General features: G+C 49.0%; 1 protein-coding gene and 1 long non-coding RNA gene across 4 annotated transcripts in view; one reads left to right on the plus strand and one right to left on the minus strand.

Moving 5' to 3' along the window:
• Positions 1-2731: 2731 nt before the first annotated feature.
• On the minus strand, positions 2732-7014 carry LOC132507502 (uncharacterized). Of its 3 annotated transcripts, none has more exons than XR_009536206.1 (3): positions 6672-7014; positions 5347-5571; positions 2732-2930 (listed from the first exon to the last, which is right to left on the minus strand). It is a non-coding gene; the product is annotated as an uncharacterized LOC132507502 (long non-coding RNA). The 3 variants fall into 3 exon arrangements; XR_009536207.1 differs by lacking the exon at positions 6672-7014 and adding an exon at positions 5891-6427; XR_009536205.1 differs by lacking the exon at positions 6672-7014 and having other exon boundaries at positions 5347-6441.
• Positions 6936-15927, plus strand: part of JAKMIP3 (Janus kinase and microtubule interacting protein 3) — a 107447-nt gene continuing 98455 nt past the window's right edge. Inside the window, exons 1-2 of the mRNA XM_060126918.1 lie at positions 6936-7294; positions 8785-8904. The gene's annotated coding sequence lies outside the window, so the exon portion shown is untranslated. The remainder of the gene's footprint in view (positions 7295-8784; positions 8905-15927) is intronic.

Below are 15927 nucleotides of genomic sequence, written 5' to 3' on the forward strand. Positions count from 1 at the left end.
AATTTCCAAACAGATGGCTATTTTCTGGTTATCTTTTTATTATTGATTGCTAGCTTAATTGCATTATGATCAGAGAATATACTCTGTATGATTTTAATTCTTTAAACATTTTTGACACTTGCCTAGAATATGTTTGATATTCATAAAAGTTCTGTTTGGGCTTGAAAATATTGCGTGTTGTAGAATACGGTCTTCTATATAGGTCTATATATATATAGGTCTATATGGGTCTATATATATATAGGTCTATATGGGTCTATATATATATAGGTCTATATGGGTCTATATATATATAGGTCTATATAGGTCTATTAGATCGAGTTTGTTGACAAAGTTGTTCAAATCTTTATATGCTTATGGTTTCATTTTCTATTTATTGTAATAATCATTGAGGCAGGAGTGCTAATTTCTTCTGCTCTGATAACGGATTGGTTTTTTTTTTTGGCCGCACCATAGGGTACGTGGAGATTTTAGTCCCCTGACCAGAGATCGAATCTGCTCCCCCAGCAGTGGAAGCGTGGAGTCTTAACCACTGGACCGCCAGGGAAGTCCCTGGAGTTTTCTATTTTACCTTATATGTCTGCCAAGTTTTGTTTTATATACATTAGAGCTACGCTATTATATGCACACACATTTAAAATTTGTATATCTTCCTGATGAATCTAACACTTTATTATAAGTGACTATCTTTATTTCTAGTAATTCATTTTGCCATAAAGTCTATTTTATCATATATTAATAAAGCTACGCTGGCTTTGGGGGTTAGGGTGGCATTTGTGTGGTGTTCTTCTTCCTCATCTATTCACTTTCAAGCTCACTGGCTTTGGGGATTAGGGTGGCATTTGTGTCATGTTCTTTTTCCTTATCTATTCACTGGCTTTGGGGGTTAGGGTGGCATTTGTGTGGTGTTCTTCTTCCTCATCTATCCACGTTCAAGCTCTCTCCATTCTTAAGTTTTAGGACGTGTCTTTGCTCCTAAATAGTTTTCCATATTCTAGGTTCAGTCATTGCTCCCCTGTGATGTCCTCCCCTGATCCACAGCAAGGCTGCTGTCAACAGACTCTGCTTTTTTCTTCATTTGGGAATATTTTCTTTCACCTGCTGTCCTAGGCTGTTCAGGGCTGTAACGGAAGACCGTAGACCGGGCGGCTTATAGCAACAGACGTTTGTTCCTCACAGTTCTGGAGCCTGGAAGTCCGAGGTCACAGTGCCAGCAGGCTCAGGGCGTGGTAAGAGCCTCCTTCCCGGTTCACAGACGGCTGTCTTCCCCGTTCCTCATGGGAGAGGGGGCAGGAGAGCGCTCTGGGGTCTCTGTCATAAGGGCACTGATCCCACTCACAGGGCCGCACCTCAGGACCTCATCACCTCACACAGGTCCCCGCTCCAAATACCCTCACACTGGGGATTAGGTTTCAGCATATGAACTTGGGATTCGCAAACATTCAGCCTATAGCACTTTCATTCTCTGCACATAGAATCTTGACAGTTTTCTTTCCGCATTTAAAAATCATTGTCCACTGCCTTCTGTCCTCCATGTCTTCTGCATTAATTCAGATTATTTCCCTACATGGAATGAATCATTTTCCCCTGGCTGATTTCAGGATTTTTTCCACCTTCGTTACCAAATTTGGCAAGTTTTCTGCCACTATTTCTTCAAATATTTTTTCTTAACCACACTTTCCTCTTTTTCCAGAACTTCAATAACACAAATGTTAGATCTTTTGATATCATCCCACCGCTTCCTGAGTCTCTGTTCATTTGTTTTTCAACCTTTTCCCTCTCTGTCGTATCAGCTGGATCATTTCTCTCCAGGTTCACTGCCTCTTTCCTCTGTCATCTTTATTTTGCTACTGAGTCCATCTAGTGAGGTTTTTATTTTGGTTATTATATTTTTTAGTTCTAAAATTTCCATTTGAGGGAGTTCCCTGGTGGCCTACTGGTTAGGATTTCAGGCTTTCACTGCCGGGTCCCGGGTTCAATCCCTGGTCAGGGAACTGAGATCCTGCCAGCCGTGTGGCAGGGCCAAAAAATAATAATAATAAAATAAAATTTCCATTTGATTCTTCTTTGTGTTTTCTATTTCTCGGCTAAGATTTTCTATCTTTCCATTTCTTCAAGAGCGTTTACTCTTATTCGTTGGCGCGTTTCTGTAATCCTTGCCTTGTCAGATAACGGTTTTTGTCAGGTAATCCCAACACCTCTGTCATCTCGGCACTGTTATCGTTGACTGCTCTCTCTCCACAGTCCAGCTGAGATTTGATCCCTTGTTTGCTGGGTAATTTGGGATTGGGCCCTGGACATGTTGAATATTATGTTATGAGACTCTGGTACTGTTTAGGTTCTGTGGGGATTGTCGATGTACTTCACTTTATCAGGCACTGACGCAGGTGAGTCCACACTGAAAGCTCCCTCCAGCTGTTGCAGGGCTGTTTGGTTCTGTCCCTTATGTGCACCACCCAGTGGGATCCGGTCTAGCCCATCATGCACCCTCTAAGTCTGTGGTGTGCTGCTTGAGGCCAGCGATCCCAGGCATTCACAACAACTTTCTTAAGTGAATTTTCTTACCTCCTCCCTTTCTACAGCCTCCCCAGTGCTTCCCGGCTTCCTGGAGCATCTCCTTTTGGTTATTTTGCCCGAAAGCTAGAACGTATTTACCCTTTGTCTGCATGCTTCTGTCTTCTGCACCTGCATCTTGGACCACGTGGGAGGCAGAGGAGGAAGCCCCTCTTAATCATTTTTTTAAATATTTATTTATTTGGCTGTGTCAGGTCTTCGTTGTGACACGCAGAATCTTTCGTTGGGGCACGTGGGCTCTGTAGTTGTGGCGTGCGGGCTCCAGAGCACAGGCTCAGTAGTTGCGCCGTCCAGGCTTAGTTGCCCCACAGCACGTGGGATCTTGGCTCTCCAGTCAGGGATCGAACCTGTGTCCCCTGCATTGGAAGGAAGATTCTTAACCACTGGACTACCAGAGAAGTCCTATTTTCTAAAATTTTTATTGGAGTATAGTTGACTTAACAATATTGTGTTAGTTTCAGGTCTACATCAAAGTGAATCAGTTATACATATATATATATAAACTTTTAAATTTGACAGTTTCAGACTTACTGAGAATTGCAAGAATACAAAGAACTACAAAGAATACTTTGATATTTACAAAGAATTACTGTATACCCTTCACCTAGATTCCCCAAATATTAATATTTTATCACATTTGCTTTATCTCTTTCTCCATGTAGGTGCATGTGTGTGCATATATATATTTCTTCTGAACCATTTGAGAGTAAGTTGTAAGCATGAAACCTCCCCCCACCACCCCAAATACTTTAGTGTTTATTTCCTAAAAGCAAAGACATGCTCTCACATAACCTCAGTATAACTATCAAAGGCAGGAAATTAACATGGAAATGTTACTTGCTCATCAAATTTCCCCTCTGTCCTAACAATGCTTCTTCTAGGGAAAGAAAGCCCTGGGTCTTGAGATCTTTAGTCTCCCTTATTTGGAATAGTTCCTCAGCTTTGTTTTCCATGGTAGTTTTATTGCAGGATAACAGTTATTTTTGTAGAAGTGTCCCTCAGTTTGGGTTTCTCAGATGTTTGCTCACGATTAGATTCAGGTGTGAATCTGGGCAAGCATCCTGCAGAAATGAAATCGTGTTTTTCTCATCGCTTGAGGCACTTGATTTTGATTTGTTCCATCGCAGACGTTAACTTTCATTTTTAGGTTCAGTTGGAGTCTGCCTGGTTTCTCCACTGTAGATACACTATTTCCCCTTTGTGATTACTAAGTATCTTGGGAAGAGATACGTTGAGACTACTTATCTATCCTACAAATGCTGTTTATCATCAGACTTTCAGCTACTGGTCCTTTTTAAAATGTGCTTGTTAAATTGGTCTTAATTTTTCAACACGGGTTTGCCTATCCATGAGCAAATAGGGAGTCTGGGTCCACGGGCTAGCTGGAGCAATCTGAATGGGTCTAAGTGTCCTGTCCCTTGGTTAAGCGAAACCCGAACTCAGTGTGGAATGAAATTGAGGTGCAAGCAATTCCTTTACGTGCTGGAAAGAACCTAAAGCCTTAGGGAGCCGGGCACGCTGGATGGATTTATCACGTGCATTAAGACAGACATCGGTGGGGCAAGGGCCTGATTCCTGGGGAAGCAGTGCAGTTAGTGGCTGTTTTCTGTGGGTCAGGGATAAAGGGGCTTCCTGATTCCAGGGGACAGAGTCTGTATCCTGTAGTGCCCAGGTACAGCAACAGCTCTTCACTGCCAAGGGCAGAGTGGGTACCGTTACCTCGGCCGGCAGAAGAGTTGGGTGGTCGTTAGAATGGCTTGACCCACAGGAATTCTGGGTGGCAGTGAGCTATCATGTGGTTCCCCGGACTGAAATTGATAGGAAGCCCACGAAGGGCCGACTTGTTACATTTGACTGAAGCAACAAACTGGAATTTTAATGAACACAGCCAGCTGGTGAGTCACTGCGCTAGAAGTCACAGCCACTAGCTCAGTGGTCACACCTGAATCAGTTCTCAGTCCCAGAGTCCTTTTAATTCGGGAAAAGATGGGTGTTCCCGGGGCCGGATTCTGTGCTGGCAACTTAGGTATTAACACAACAATAGCAACAATTTTTCTCCTAGCCTTTCTGAAAAGGACCTGCAGCCACATTCCCCACATGGTGCCCTGGGGAGAGCAAAATATTCAGACCTTCAGGGGATCACCAGACATTTACTCTGAGCCAACGCTGATCCTCAGGAGAGAGGCCCCACCAGAAACCAGCCCTGCCGGCACCTCGATCTCGGACTTCCAGCCTCCAGAGCTGTGAGAAAATAAATTTCTATTGTCTAACCCCCCCACCCCCGTCTGTGGGAATTTGCTCTGGCAGCCCCAGTAGACTAACATGAGCTCGTTCTCAAGCTCACCCTGGTCACCCAGGGAAGCTGCAGGAGCAGGTAGCTTCTTCTGGAGGCGCCCTTTCCGGGTCCCTCCGCTTGCATCTCTGATTTTATGGGGAGTTCCCTAAAACGAGTTGACTGACCAATAAAAAATAGAGCCCGCTGCAGTCACGCTAAGTTGGCACTGGCTGGAAAAGGACTGATGGCATCCCGGCCCTACTGGACTGGCCCAACTGGCCAGTGGGCCATTTTTGAGCAATAGATTTGGTTATGTTATCTGCTTTACCTGGAAGGAGAGGTGACGGAGATATCTGTCTACACTGATGATCAGGGACTGAGAAGGAACGGGTTTGGAGGGTTAGGGTTAAGGAGATCTGGGGAGGAAGTAGGGGGATGGACAGACCTTTTGGAGTGGGGCCAGATGTGAGAATATTTGCGTTCCACATGCATCTCACCAGATGTTCCTGTTGTGTAGGATGCGCTGGACAGCCAGGTGGAGAAGATGGCCCATTCTGCAGATGTTGGCCGCTGCCTTGTCCAGCCATCCCAGTCTCTGCACAAAAAGTCCATGACAGAAGTGCCAATGGCGGCATGGCTGGAGACAGTCTGTGGATTAACAACACAGGTCTCTCCCCACCGAGGCCCGTCTGGCCGCCGTCCAGTGCTCAGTCTCTCAGCAGCTGAGACCAACACGGGGTGGTGATGTGGCACCATATCCTGGGCTCCCAGCAGCCACCCGGCAGCCAGTCCATCCCATCCAACCTCGCTGAGGACGTGCTTATCCTGGGCGTGGTTTTCCTTCCCATCTGGATCCTTCCTGAGTGCCTGCTTCACTTTCACACTAACCTATCCACGATCGCCTCTGACCAAGGAACCAAGGGAGAGCCTCTAGGCCTGACACCCATGGGGCCTCTGAGTCTTCCCCGTGTCTCTCATCTAGAAGGGCCGAGAGGAGGAGTGGCCCACGTAAGGTGCCCAGGGTGCCAGGGCGGAACACACCTTGAAGGCTGGGTTTCTGCGCTCTCAGACGTGTTCTCAGCCAGCGTCAATAAACAGCACTGGTTTTCCTGTGACCAGAAAGCATGGGTCCGGGGCAAAGTGGGCGAGGCCCCTGTCACTGTCACACTTAAGGGTCCCCACTTGCTCTCTGTGCTCATAACTCTGGGATCTGCTGGTTTATTAAGTCTTGGTATCTGGGAAGGAATGTATTCCACGGGGGAAGCTTTTGCCTGTACACAGGTTTTCCTAAACAGTATTTGCTCTTCCTTCCTGCCACATTTATAACTGTACCTCCTCCACCAACTCTAAGAAGTGGGAGTGGGCAATCCCTCCCACTTTACAGATGAGCACCCAGACCCCCGGAGGATGCAGCAGCGGTGGCGCTGGGATCCTGGCGCCAGCAGGCCCCGAGGCGCGTCTCAACCATGGATCTGTGGATCTGAATCCTGAGCAAGGACTAATTTGCTCCACGCAAGTCTCCCCAAAGCGCTTCTCTCATCAGGGCGGAGAAAGGCAGCGTTTGGAGGTGGGAAGCCAAGAGTTAATGGTTAAAACACACACGTGCAACAATCCCGTGCTTCCTCACGGCTGCTAATCTCCGACATGAAGTGTGGGTGAGTAATTCTCACCGGGACGGTAACCGGTGGTCAGGCGCTCGGCCGTGCGCGCTGCACGGAGGCCGGCCTCTCCCCCCCGCCCCGCCCCGCCCCGCCCCGCGCCCTCAGGCCGCAGCCGGGTTATTTTTGGCAACACGGTTTTCTGATTTTAATAGACCGCAAACCTGCTCCTTAGAAGAATCGGATGGGCAGAAAAGGAGACGAGGAGGTGGGGTGGGGTGTCTCGGAGCCGCGCGCGGGGGCAGGGAGGGGCGGGCGGGGAGGGCCGGGGTTTGGGGCGCCCCCACCCGCGGTGACGCGCGCCCCCCGCCCTCCGCAGCGCCACTGCAATGGCTGAGCCGGGCCGTCGGACGCCGCTGCCCGGAGCCCCTGAGCCGCCCGCTCGCGGGGAGCCTCGGTGAGCAGCCGCGGCCGGGCCAGGCCTCCGCGCTGCGCCCGGGCCTGGCACCGTGCGTCCTGGGCCGGGGCGCCCTGCGCGGCAGGGTTGGCCGGAGATGGCCCGGGAGTGGCCCGTAGGTGGCTGTAAGGTGGCTCGGGGTTGGTCGGGGATGGCCCGGAGGTGGCCTTGAGCTGACCCGGAGATGGTCGGGTGTGGCCCGAAGGTGGCTGGGTGACATCCCGCAAGCCGGGGTCCCGCGCCCCCAAGGCGCCCTTGCTGGGGGGCGGGAGTCCTCTCTGCCTCTCCAGGCGCCCCCGAGGGCCATGGGCCACCCCTCTGGATTGCGCTGGTTTCCCGGGACCCCGCGGGGCGCGGCGGCAGGCGCACAGGCCCTGGCTGGGCGCGCAGGTATTTGCCGGGGGCGGGGCGCGACTCCGGCGTTTACGCGTCGCCGACCGAGCCTCCCTCAGGAAGGCGCGGCCCTTGCGATTTTTTTCTTTTTTTGGTGTCTAGTTTTTAATCTCACGTGTTTGCGTTTCCGGGGGGTGGTGGCGTAGCTGTCGGATGCTCACAGAATCGGAAGCCACAGAATAAAGGGTTTAATTGGGTGTCAGGAGTCAGGGAGGAGGCACCAGCCTCCACAGTTTTCCTGGAAAAACCTGCCCCTCCCTTTGACCTTGCATCTTGGGAGAGGCGGAGCCGATTCTCAGCAGTTCTCTCCCGCTCGGCGTCTTAGGTTTTGATTCATTATCCTCGTTCTGCAGCGACGGAAAGCGGTAAAGCTTCTCTGTTGCACTTGTCTGCAAATGCAAGGAACGGACCTGCGGGTCGGGGCGCTGGCTTGCAGAACAGCGGGAAATCGGAACTGCCTCTCGGCCTCGGCTGCCACGCCGGGGCCGGGCGCTGTCAGGGGCTGGGAGGACCTGCTGCCCACCCGGCCGGAGGCTCCCCTGCCCTGGGGAGGGTGGAGGGAAAAGGTACCGGGCAGGCCGTCTGCCAGGGTTCAGGGCGCTTCTAGCCCTTCGCACCTTTCTGAGAGCTGATTTGTGCCCGTGAACTAAGACTCCATCTGGCAACGACCTGCAGTAGTTTCTCCCCACATTCACGGCAGACAGATCCCTGCCTACCTTCTCATAAACTTCCGTATTAAGGAGCGAAGTTCCTCCTTTAACGTGTTTCCAGGACACGTGACCAGAACGCTGCCGGGCCTTCAGAAGGGCGGATGGTACCACCGTGAGCAAGCCCCGGGGTCTGGGGCTTCGGCACCACAAGTTTGCATTCATGATGCCCGCGAGATCTAGGCGACTGTGAACATGGCATACGATAAATAAACTGTTATAAGAAAGAAAAAGATGAGACAGAGGAGGGTCATAATCCAAATGCCACCCATTCCATAGCACCTGCTGTATGCCAGGCACTGTTCTGGTTTCTCTACCTGTGCTCAGGTGTGTAGCTATCACCCTGCAGGAAGCCTAGGAGAGGCCCGAGGACAGAGGTGGGACTTCAGGGAACCAGGCTCGGAGCACATCCTCCAGGAGCCTGCAAGGGAGGAAGTGAGGGTCTCACAGTGAATCACTCAGAAGTGAGGAGCCTAAGACCCGGGAAGGGGAAGGTCCTCGTCCCAAGTCACAGACGAGCGTTATGCCCCATGTCTCTTAGGCGTAGTCAGGGGACTTAAGGGACCTCCGCTGGGGCCTGGATCCCGCACCAGCCCTGCGTCCTCAGCTCTGCCCTGCCCGACCCTGGGGTCTGACAATCCCATCTCCCAGCAGCGCTGCCTTGCCTCCACACTCACCCTGCTCCCTATCAGGGGTCGGTGGGCTGTGAGCCGCGCCCCCAGCGACCGTGCTGTGCCGTAATCCAGTGCAAAGTGGTGAGACCTTGTCCTTCGCACCCAGCCAGGATCTCCTGCTGAGAGCGACCTGCCTGCGGCCCACCTCAGTGAAAGGGTCAAGCCTCCCAGCCGATCTGCGCCTGGAATAGACCTCTTAAGTCAGCGTCACACCTGTGCACTCCAGGTAAGCAGCCTTGGGATGCCCGCTCCCTCCCTGGCGCTGGGCTGTCAGGCTGGCTAGGTTCCCTGCAGTGGCATCCAGCAAAGGTCCTGCAGACGGGGGGCCCTTCCTTGCTGGCCTCTTCTGTGACTCTGCCTCTAGCCTGTGATTCAGATGAGCACTGGGTCCACTCAGCTCTGGTAGATCTCTGGGGTGCCTCTGTCACCACCCCAAAGGGCTGGGACCCTCTGTGCAAGTCTCACCATGTGTGAGGGACTCCTCCTCCCAAGTCTTCACCAGTACACTAGGTAAGCACTTGGGCCCCTTTACCTCTGACTTTTGCCTTTTTTTTTTCCTGATTATAAAGGAAATTCTAAAATTATAGAGAAGTGCGATCAAGACAATCAGTACTACCCCAAATTAACACCTGCATAGGTCACTCCTGCACGTGGATAGGTGCTGCTGTGGACTGAATTGTGTCCCCCGAATTCATTTGTGAAGGCTTGACCCCCCATGTGATGGCACTTGGAGGTGGGATCTTTAGAGGGAATTAGGGTTGGATGAGGTCGTGAGGGTGGGGCCCCCAGGATGGGATTAGTGCCCTTATAAGAGACATCAGAGAGCTTGCTCTGTCTCTGTCTCTGTCTCTGTCTCCCTCTCCCTCTGCCATGTAGGGATTCTGAGATGCATCCACATTGAGTAGTTCACCCCTTCTCTGAGGAGCCTTCCGTGATGTACATGTTACAGATATTTTTAAAATTTTTTTTTATTTATTTTGGCCATGCCATGTGGCATGTAGGACCTTAGTTCCCCAACCAGGGATCAAACCTACACCCCCTGCATTGGAAGCATGGAGTCTTAACCACTGGACCACCAGGGAAGTCCCCAAATGCTTTTTTAAAGTTTTACAAGCGACTAATTTTAGACTTACAGAAAAGTTACAAAAATAGCACCGAGTTCTGTAGGTTCCCCTGGTGTTACGTCCTCTGTGACATCTTCCTGTAGATCATGGTCAGAACCAGGACACCTCTACACTGTTCACTGGACAACCAGCCTTCCTCTCACCAGTTCCCCACTGATGCCCTTTTTCTGCCCCACCAGGATCCCAGCTGTTGTGCTTCCTTGGTCTCTTCCAGTAGGTGACCCTTCCTTAGTCTTTCCTTGTCTTTTATGACATTGATACTTTTAGAAACTATGTACTGACGAGTTGTTTTGTAAAATGCTGCTCAAATTGACTTTATCTGCTCTTTTCTCGTGCTGGGAACGAGGTGATGCATTTTTGGCCAGACCACCCTCACCCGCTCTGCCCCCCCGCCCCCCCCCCACCAGCGCCCACGTGCCTGTCTTCACGAACTGCGTCAGGAAGTCGCCGTGTCCACACGGCTCGTTGACAGTGATGTAGGGCTGCCTCGATGCTTTCTCCGTGTGAAGTGGCCATCCTTCCTTTCCCTGAATCCTCACTCACCAGTGCCGGCGTCTCACACATCTTGCATCTGTGTTATTACTGTGGTGTTTGCTGTCAGGCCTCCCTTGTCCTTTCCTTTTTCATTGCTGGTTGGAATTCTCCTGGAAGGGAAAGGCGTGTCCTCTCCTCATCCATTTAGTTGATTTTTTGTTCCTATCTGTAGGGACACATGAATGATGGCTTTGCTCCATGGGTTAGAATCCAGTGGTAACAATATTTTGTCCAGCAGACGGTTCCAGCGCTGGCTTCAGGGACAGCCTCAGGCTGCTGCTGGACTCTCTCAGCAAGCCCATCTTTTCTTTCTCTTAAGTTAAACTATTTTTTTTCTCATTGTCTTACTTTCTGGAACTACAGGATGTTCCAGGCTCGGCTGGTTCCAAAAATTCTTGGTTTGTGGTTTCTTTCACTGAGTTTTTGTTTGTTTGTTTTTTAATGTTTTCCATCTTTCCTTGCTTCTGTGTTGGTTTTAAACATCTGATGCTAGTGTCTTTCTTTTGACTCTGTTGTTTTTGCCTGGAGGCCTTGAGGATTTTATCTTTATCTTTGGAATCTTATAGTTTTACTAGGGATGTTTCAGAGTTGATTGGCCTGGATTTGTTTTTCTAGGTACCCAGTGGGCCTTTTGAGATGTGCAGATTCAGGTTTTTTTCTGTATATGGAAAGTTTCCGTGGATTATAGCTTTAAATATTAGCTTTGTTTGTGCCATTGCTTTGTTTTTCTTCTCTAGAGATCCTGAAGATATGAATACTATCCCTCCTCTGCTCATCTTCCCTTCTTTCTCTCTGACTCTTTACTGTTTCTTTATGTCACTCCCTTCTCTTGGTGTCTCCTGGCCTGGTCTTCAATCTTCGATGCTCCTTATTAGATTTTCATTTAAGTTTATCCTTCCTTGGGCACCTTATACCCTATTTCTCATTTATGGCTTTCTCCTTCTCCTTCTTCTTCTTCTCCTTCTCCTCTTCTGTGAATTTGATCACCTGTCTTTTCACTTTTCCCCATTTTTGGTTCACTTTAGTGTTTGAATTTCTAATTCAGGGTGGCTTTACACACCCTCAGATGGCTGTTTGAAGATGCTTAATTCTGTATGGATTTAGTTTTCTCCTGCTTCAGGTTGCTTTTAAACTGGGGGAAGTTGTACCAATTCTTTTATGTGAAATTTTGTTTCCTGATTTTCTCCAGTAGTCTCCTGTGGACTTTCTTTTCTTTTGTTTGTATTTATGATTTTGGGGTGTTTTACAAGATTCCTAGCTTAATGGCCCCCTTTTGTGTCATCCTGGGGACGTCCAGATGTTTTAGTGAGTTGTGTGTGTGCTGTGGTGATGGGGGTCTTTGTCTTGAAGACTGCATTTCTTTTTTCTTCTTTTCTCTTTCTTTACCTGGTTACTAATAGGAGTTTCTCTCTTCCTTTTTTCCCTTTTTCTCCTCAGAAGCTCTGTGTTTGGAAAGCTGACCTTTCAAATCATGCTGTCCTTTCACATCACTCTGGCCTCTTAACTTGAATCTGTTAACTTTGAATAGCTCACTTGGCCCTTTATCTGTCTTTACGTCGTATGTCTGCCCTCCCCAGCCCACCCTGACCTCTACCTTCTTTATCAAGATTAATCAGCACATAAAATTGTGTCCATGTATGATGTACAGCCTCTTGATTTGATGCATTTATAAATTGAAAATGATTCCCACCATAGTATTAGCTACTGTCCCCATCCTGTTATAGTTACCATTTGTTTTCTGTGGTGAGAACATGTAAGATCTGCTCTCTTAGCAATGCCGTGCCCTCTGATGGGGTCTGGGCCTTGTAGTTCTGTGAGCTCCCTTCCTGCAGTCAGGAAGGGGTTCTCGTGTTGAAAGTGGCTTTCATCTTTCCAGTGCCATCCACTAATCCATGCCAGCCCCGTCTGTCCTCCTGGCGCTGGGTGGGGGCTGGGTGGGGCTGGACGGGGGCGTGAATGATGGTGGTCCCGGGATTTGCTGGTTTTTCTCCCTTTACTCACGGTTACTTGGAGGTTCTGCTACTCTGTCTTCGAGTAATGCCAAGGGTGTAGTTTGGCAAAGAATCTTTGATGTCGTGAAATTCTTTTGTGGAATTTGGCGAGGAGATTTTGGGGGGACTTGATTCCTGTACAGCTACATTATCTCCCTGAGGAACATTCTTGTCCAAGTCTGTTTGTCTTCATTTCTTATGGAAATTCCTAGGGGTGAAGCTGCTAGGTCACAGAGTAGGTGTGTGTCTTGTTTTATAAGAAACTGTCAGAACTTCCCCCCAGATGGCTGCACCATTTGGTATGCAAATTCCAGTTGCTCCAAGTGCGTGCCAACATTGGCGTTTGATCTTTTTCACTCTAGTCTCACTGGGGAGTGTGTGGTCGCATCTCTTTGTGGTTTTCACTTCCGTTTCCCTCAGTACTAATACACTGAGCGCATCTTTGTTGGGCGTTTGTATGTTTCCTTTTGTGAGGCGCGTGTTCATGTCTTTTGCCTGTTTTTATTGGGTTGTTTGTCTTATTATGATTGAGCTGTAGGTGTTCTTTATATATCCTAGAGGCCAGCTCTTTGTCAGATAGGTCTTGCGACTATTTTCTCCCCATCTGTGTCTCACTTATTCATTTTCTAAAGTGGACCTTTGGATGAGCAGAAGTTTTACATTTTGAGAAAGTCCAATTGATCAGGTTGTGTGTGTGTGTGTGTGTGTGTGTGTGTGTGTGTGTGTGTGTGTGTGTGTGGTTATTTCTTTTTGTGTGTCTTGTCAAAGAAACGTGCCCTCCTCCACGTCCCAGCCGTCTTCTCCTGCACATTCTCCCTGTGCCCTTCTGACAGGACCCCAGTAGTGTCGGACAGCCTCCTCGTGTTCTGGCCTGAGAGGCTCAGCTGGCCCGTGTCCTGCAGAGGCTGGAATCGCCACTTGCCCCGGGAGCTCCAGGTCTTTTTGGGGAAATGTTATCTGAAGACCCACACGGCTGGGTGCTAGCGGAACTCATGGCTTCTGCATTGGTCTCGACTTTGTGTATTTTCAGAGGACAGCGCTAGAAACAATTTTAAGAGAAAATGCATCGTGATTTTATACTGAAAATTTTAATTCAAATTTAAGACTATAGATAATTATTTCTTTATTTTTATATGTCCATCTTCTTTCTCTTAGGCTGAGATTCTTGGCTCCTAAGATGTTCATAAGATTACTTCTTTGCTTTATTCTATTAGTTTCAAAATACTATCGATGTGTTAAGAGAGTATGGTTAGTAAAAAAAAAGTTTGATTTCTTTTTTTTTTTTTTTTTTTGCGGTACGTGAGCCTCTCACTGTTGTGGCCTCTCCCGTTGCGGAGCACAGGCTCCGGACGCGCAGGCTCAGCGGCCATGGCTCACGGGCCCAGCCGCTCCGCGGCATGTGGGATCTTCCCAGACCGGGGCACGAACCCGTGTCCCCTTGTATCGGCAGGTGGACCCCCAACCACTGCACCACCAGGGAAGCCCCATCTTTGTCTTTTTAACCCTCTTCTCTCTCCTCTGTTGGTAATATTTTTAAAGTAGTTTTTGATTTATGTTTCTACTTAACAGTAATACAGGCAAATGCATGTGTATTTCCACTTGCCCTGTGCCGTCTTAGGGGAAGGGTAACCTGCTATGAGCCTGTTGTACCGTTCATTGTGCTCACTTAGTACCAGGTCTCAGCATCGCTGTGCAGAGATTGCCCTCATTCTTGTCCTCAGCTGCCTAGCATTCCCCGAGGGGCTGGATCTTAACCTAGTCGACGAGCTCTCTGTCCACGAACATTTGGATTGTTTCCAGTTGAATATCCTTGTGCACGCATGGTTTTTATATATTTTCAAGTATATCTTTGACTAGGTTCTTAGAAGTGGGATTTCGAGGGCAAAAGGGAAATGACTGTGTACTTTTGCTATATATTGCCAAAATCCCCTCCCCAGGAGTTGCACTATCGTGTGGCATTCTACCAGCAACGCATGAAAGCCTGCTTCTCACAGCCTTGCCAACAGACAATGTTGTCAAACTTTTGGGGGTTTGCCAGGTAGGGGAGAAACGGTAAATTCAGTGTATTTTTATTTGCATTTCTCTTACCAGGAGTGAAGTTGAGCATCTTTTCATGTATTTAAAGGCTTTTTGTGTTGTTTTGTGTTTTGTGTTTTGTGTGAACAGTTTATTCATAAGTCTTGCCCATTTTTTTTCTTTCTTCTCTGGGGTTGTTTGGCTTTTTTCTTCTCAATTTTTGGAAGTTCATTATATATTAGCCTTTGACCTATGATATAAGTTGCATATATTTTCTCTATTTTGTCATTTATCATTGAACTTTGCTTATGGTAGGGTTTTCTTTTGTTGTTGTTTTTCCCATGCAAAATCACATATGCGTTTATCCCACCAAGCCTCCATCTCAGGGGGGACCACTCCGTTTTGAGGTGCACACTTGCTAGTGGTTTCTGAGTTCCCAGTTCTCAGAACCATCACACATCCTTTTTCCCAGGCTCACCAGCTCCTGCACGGTTTCTTAGGGGTTTGGTGGTGGTGGTTTGGAAGTAGTGGCTGGCAGAGTGAAGCTGGCTGCAAAGTCCCTCCTCTGGAGTCTGGGCTCCTTTGTGGGGTTTAGTGGTGATGCTGTGAGGCCCGGGGCTGGGTGTCAGGAAGCAGTTAGCCTCTGCAGAGACCCCCTGGCAGGCTCGCTTTGGGGATGCCCACTGTGACGGCACAGCCCCCGTAGGTAAGAGGCTGAGGGATCCTGAGCTCCCAGCCCCCGCCCAAAGCAGAACCCCCAGAACCCAGGGAGTGCGAGCAGGAGCCCAGCTGGGGTGCAGCCGCTCCAGACACCACCTGGGGCAGGAGTGAGCCTCCCGCTAAGCTTTGCGCACCTTTCTGACCACACAACCCCAGTGAAGCAAGACGGTTGTTCTAAGCCGGCAGGTAGTAGTGATCGGAAGGGAGGCAGCGCTTTGTCATCTTTTTGTGGAAGATATTTTTAGTTTGGTTTTTGTTTTACTTTTCTGGTGGCTCCGTTTAGTATTGAGAGGAAATTTGGGGAGGTTCAAGAATGATGACAGCCATTTCGCCTCCAGCTCAGAAGTCTGTTTCTTAATTTCCACTTAATGGCTCCATTGATGTATTTGGGTTGAAATCTCTTTCATTTTCTGCTTCCTATTTGTTGCGCCCTTTTCTTCTTTCTTGCCTTCGTCTGGATTGACTGAGGTTTTCCTCTTCTCTTCTATTTAAACATCGTATATTCTATTTTCTATCATCTTCATGACCATCACTAAAAAACAGCAGACAGGGCTTCCCTGGTGGCGCAGTGGTTGAGAGTCCGCCTGCCGATGCAGGGGACACGGGTTCGTGCCCCAGTCTGGGGGGATCCCACATGCCGCGGAGCGGCTGCGCCCGTGAGCCATGGCCGCTGAACCTGTGCGTCCGGAGCCTGTGCTCTGCAACGGGAGAGGCCACAGCAGTGAGAGGCCCGTGTACCACAAAAAACAAAACAAAACAAAACAAAACAAAAAACAGCAGGCAAAATTAACTTTGCAAGGCTGCAGTGAACCAGAACCCTCCTCCCAGGTAATACAAGGACTTGGGATACTCTCCATCAGTTTC

Source organism: Lagenorhynchus albirostris, chromosome 16, assembly GCF_949774975.1.
Source record: "Lagenorhynchus albirostris chromosome 16, mLagAlb1.1, whole genome shotgun sequence".
Classification (NCBI taxonomy): Eukaryota; Metazoa; Chordata; class Mammalia; order Artiodactyla; family Delphinidae; genus Lagenorhynchus; species Lagenorhynchus albirostris.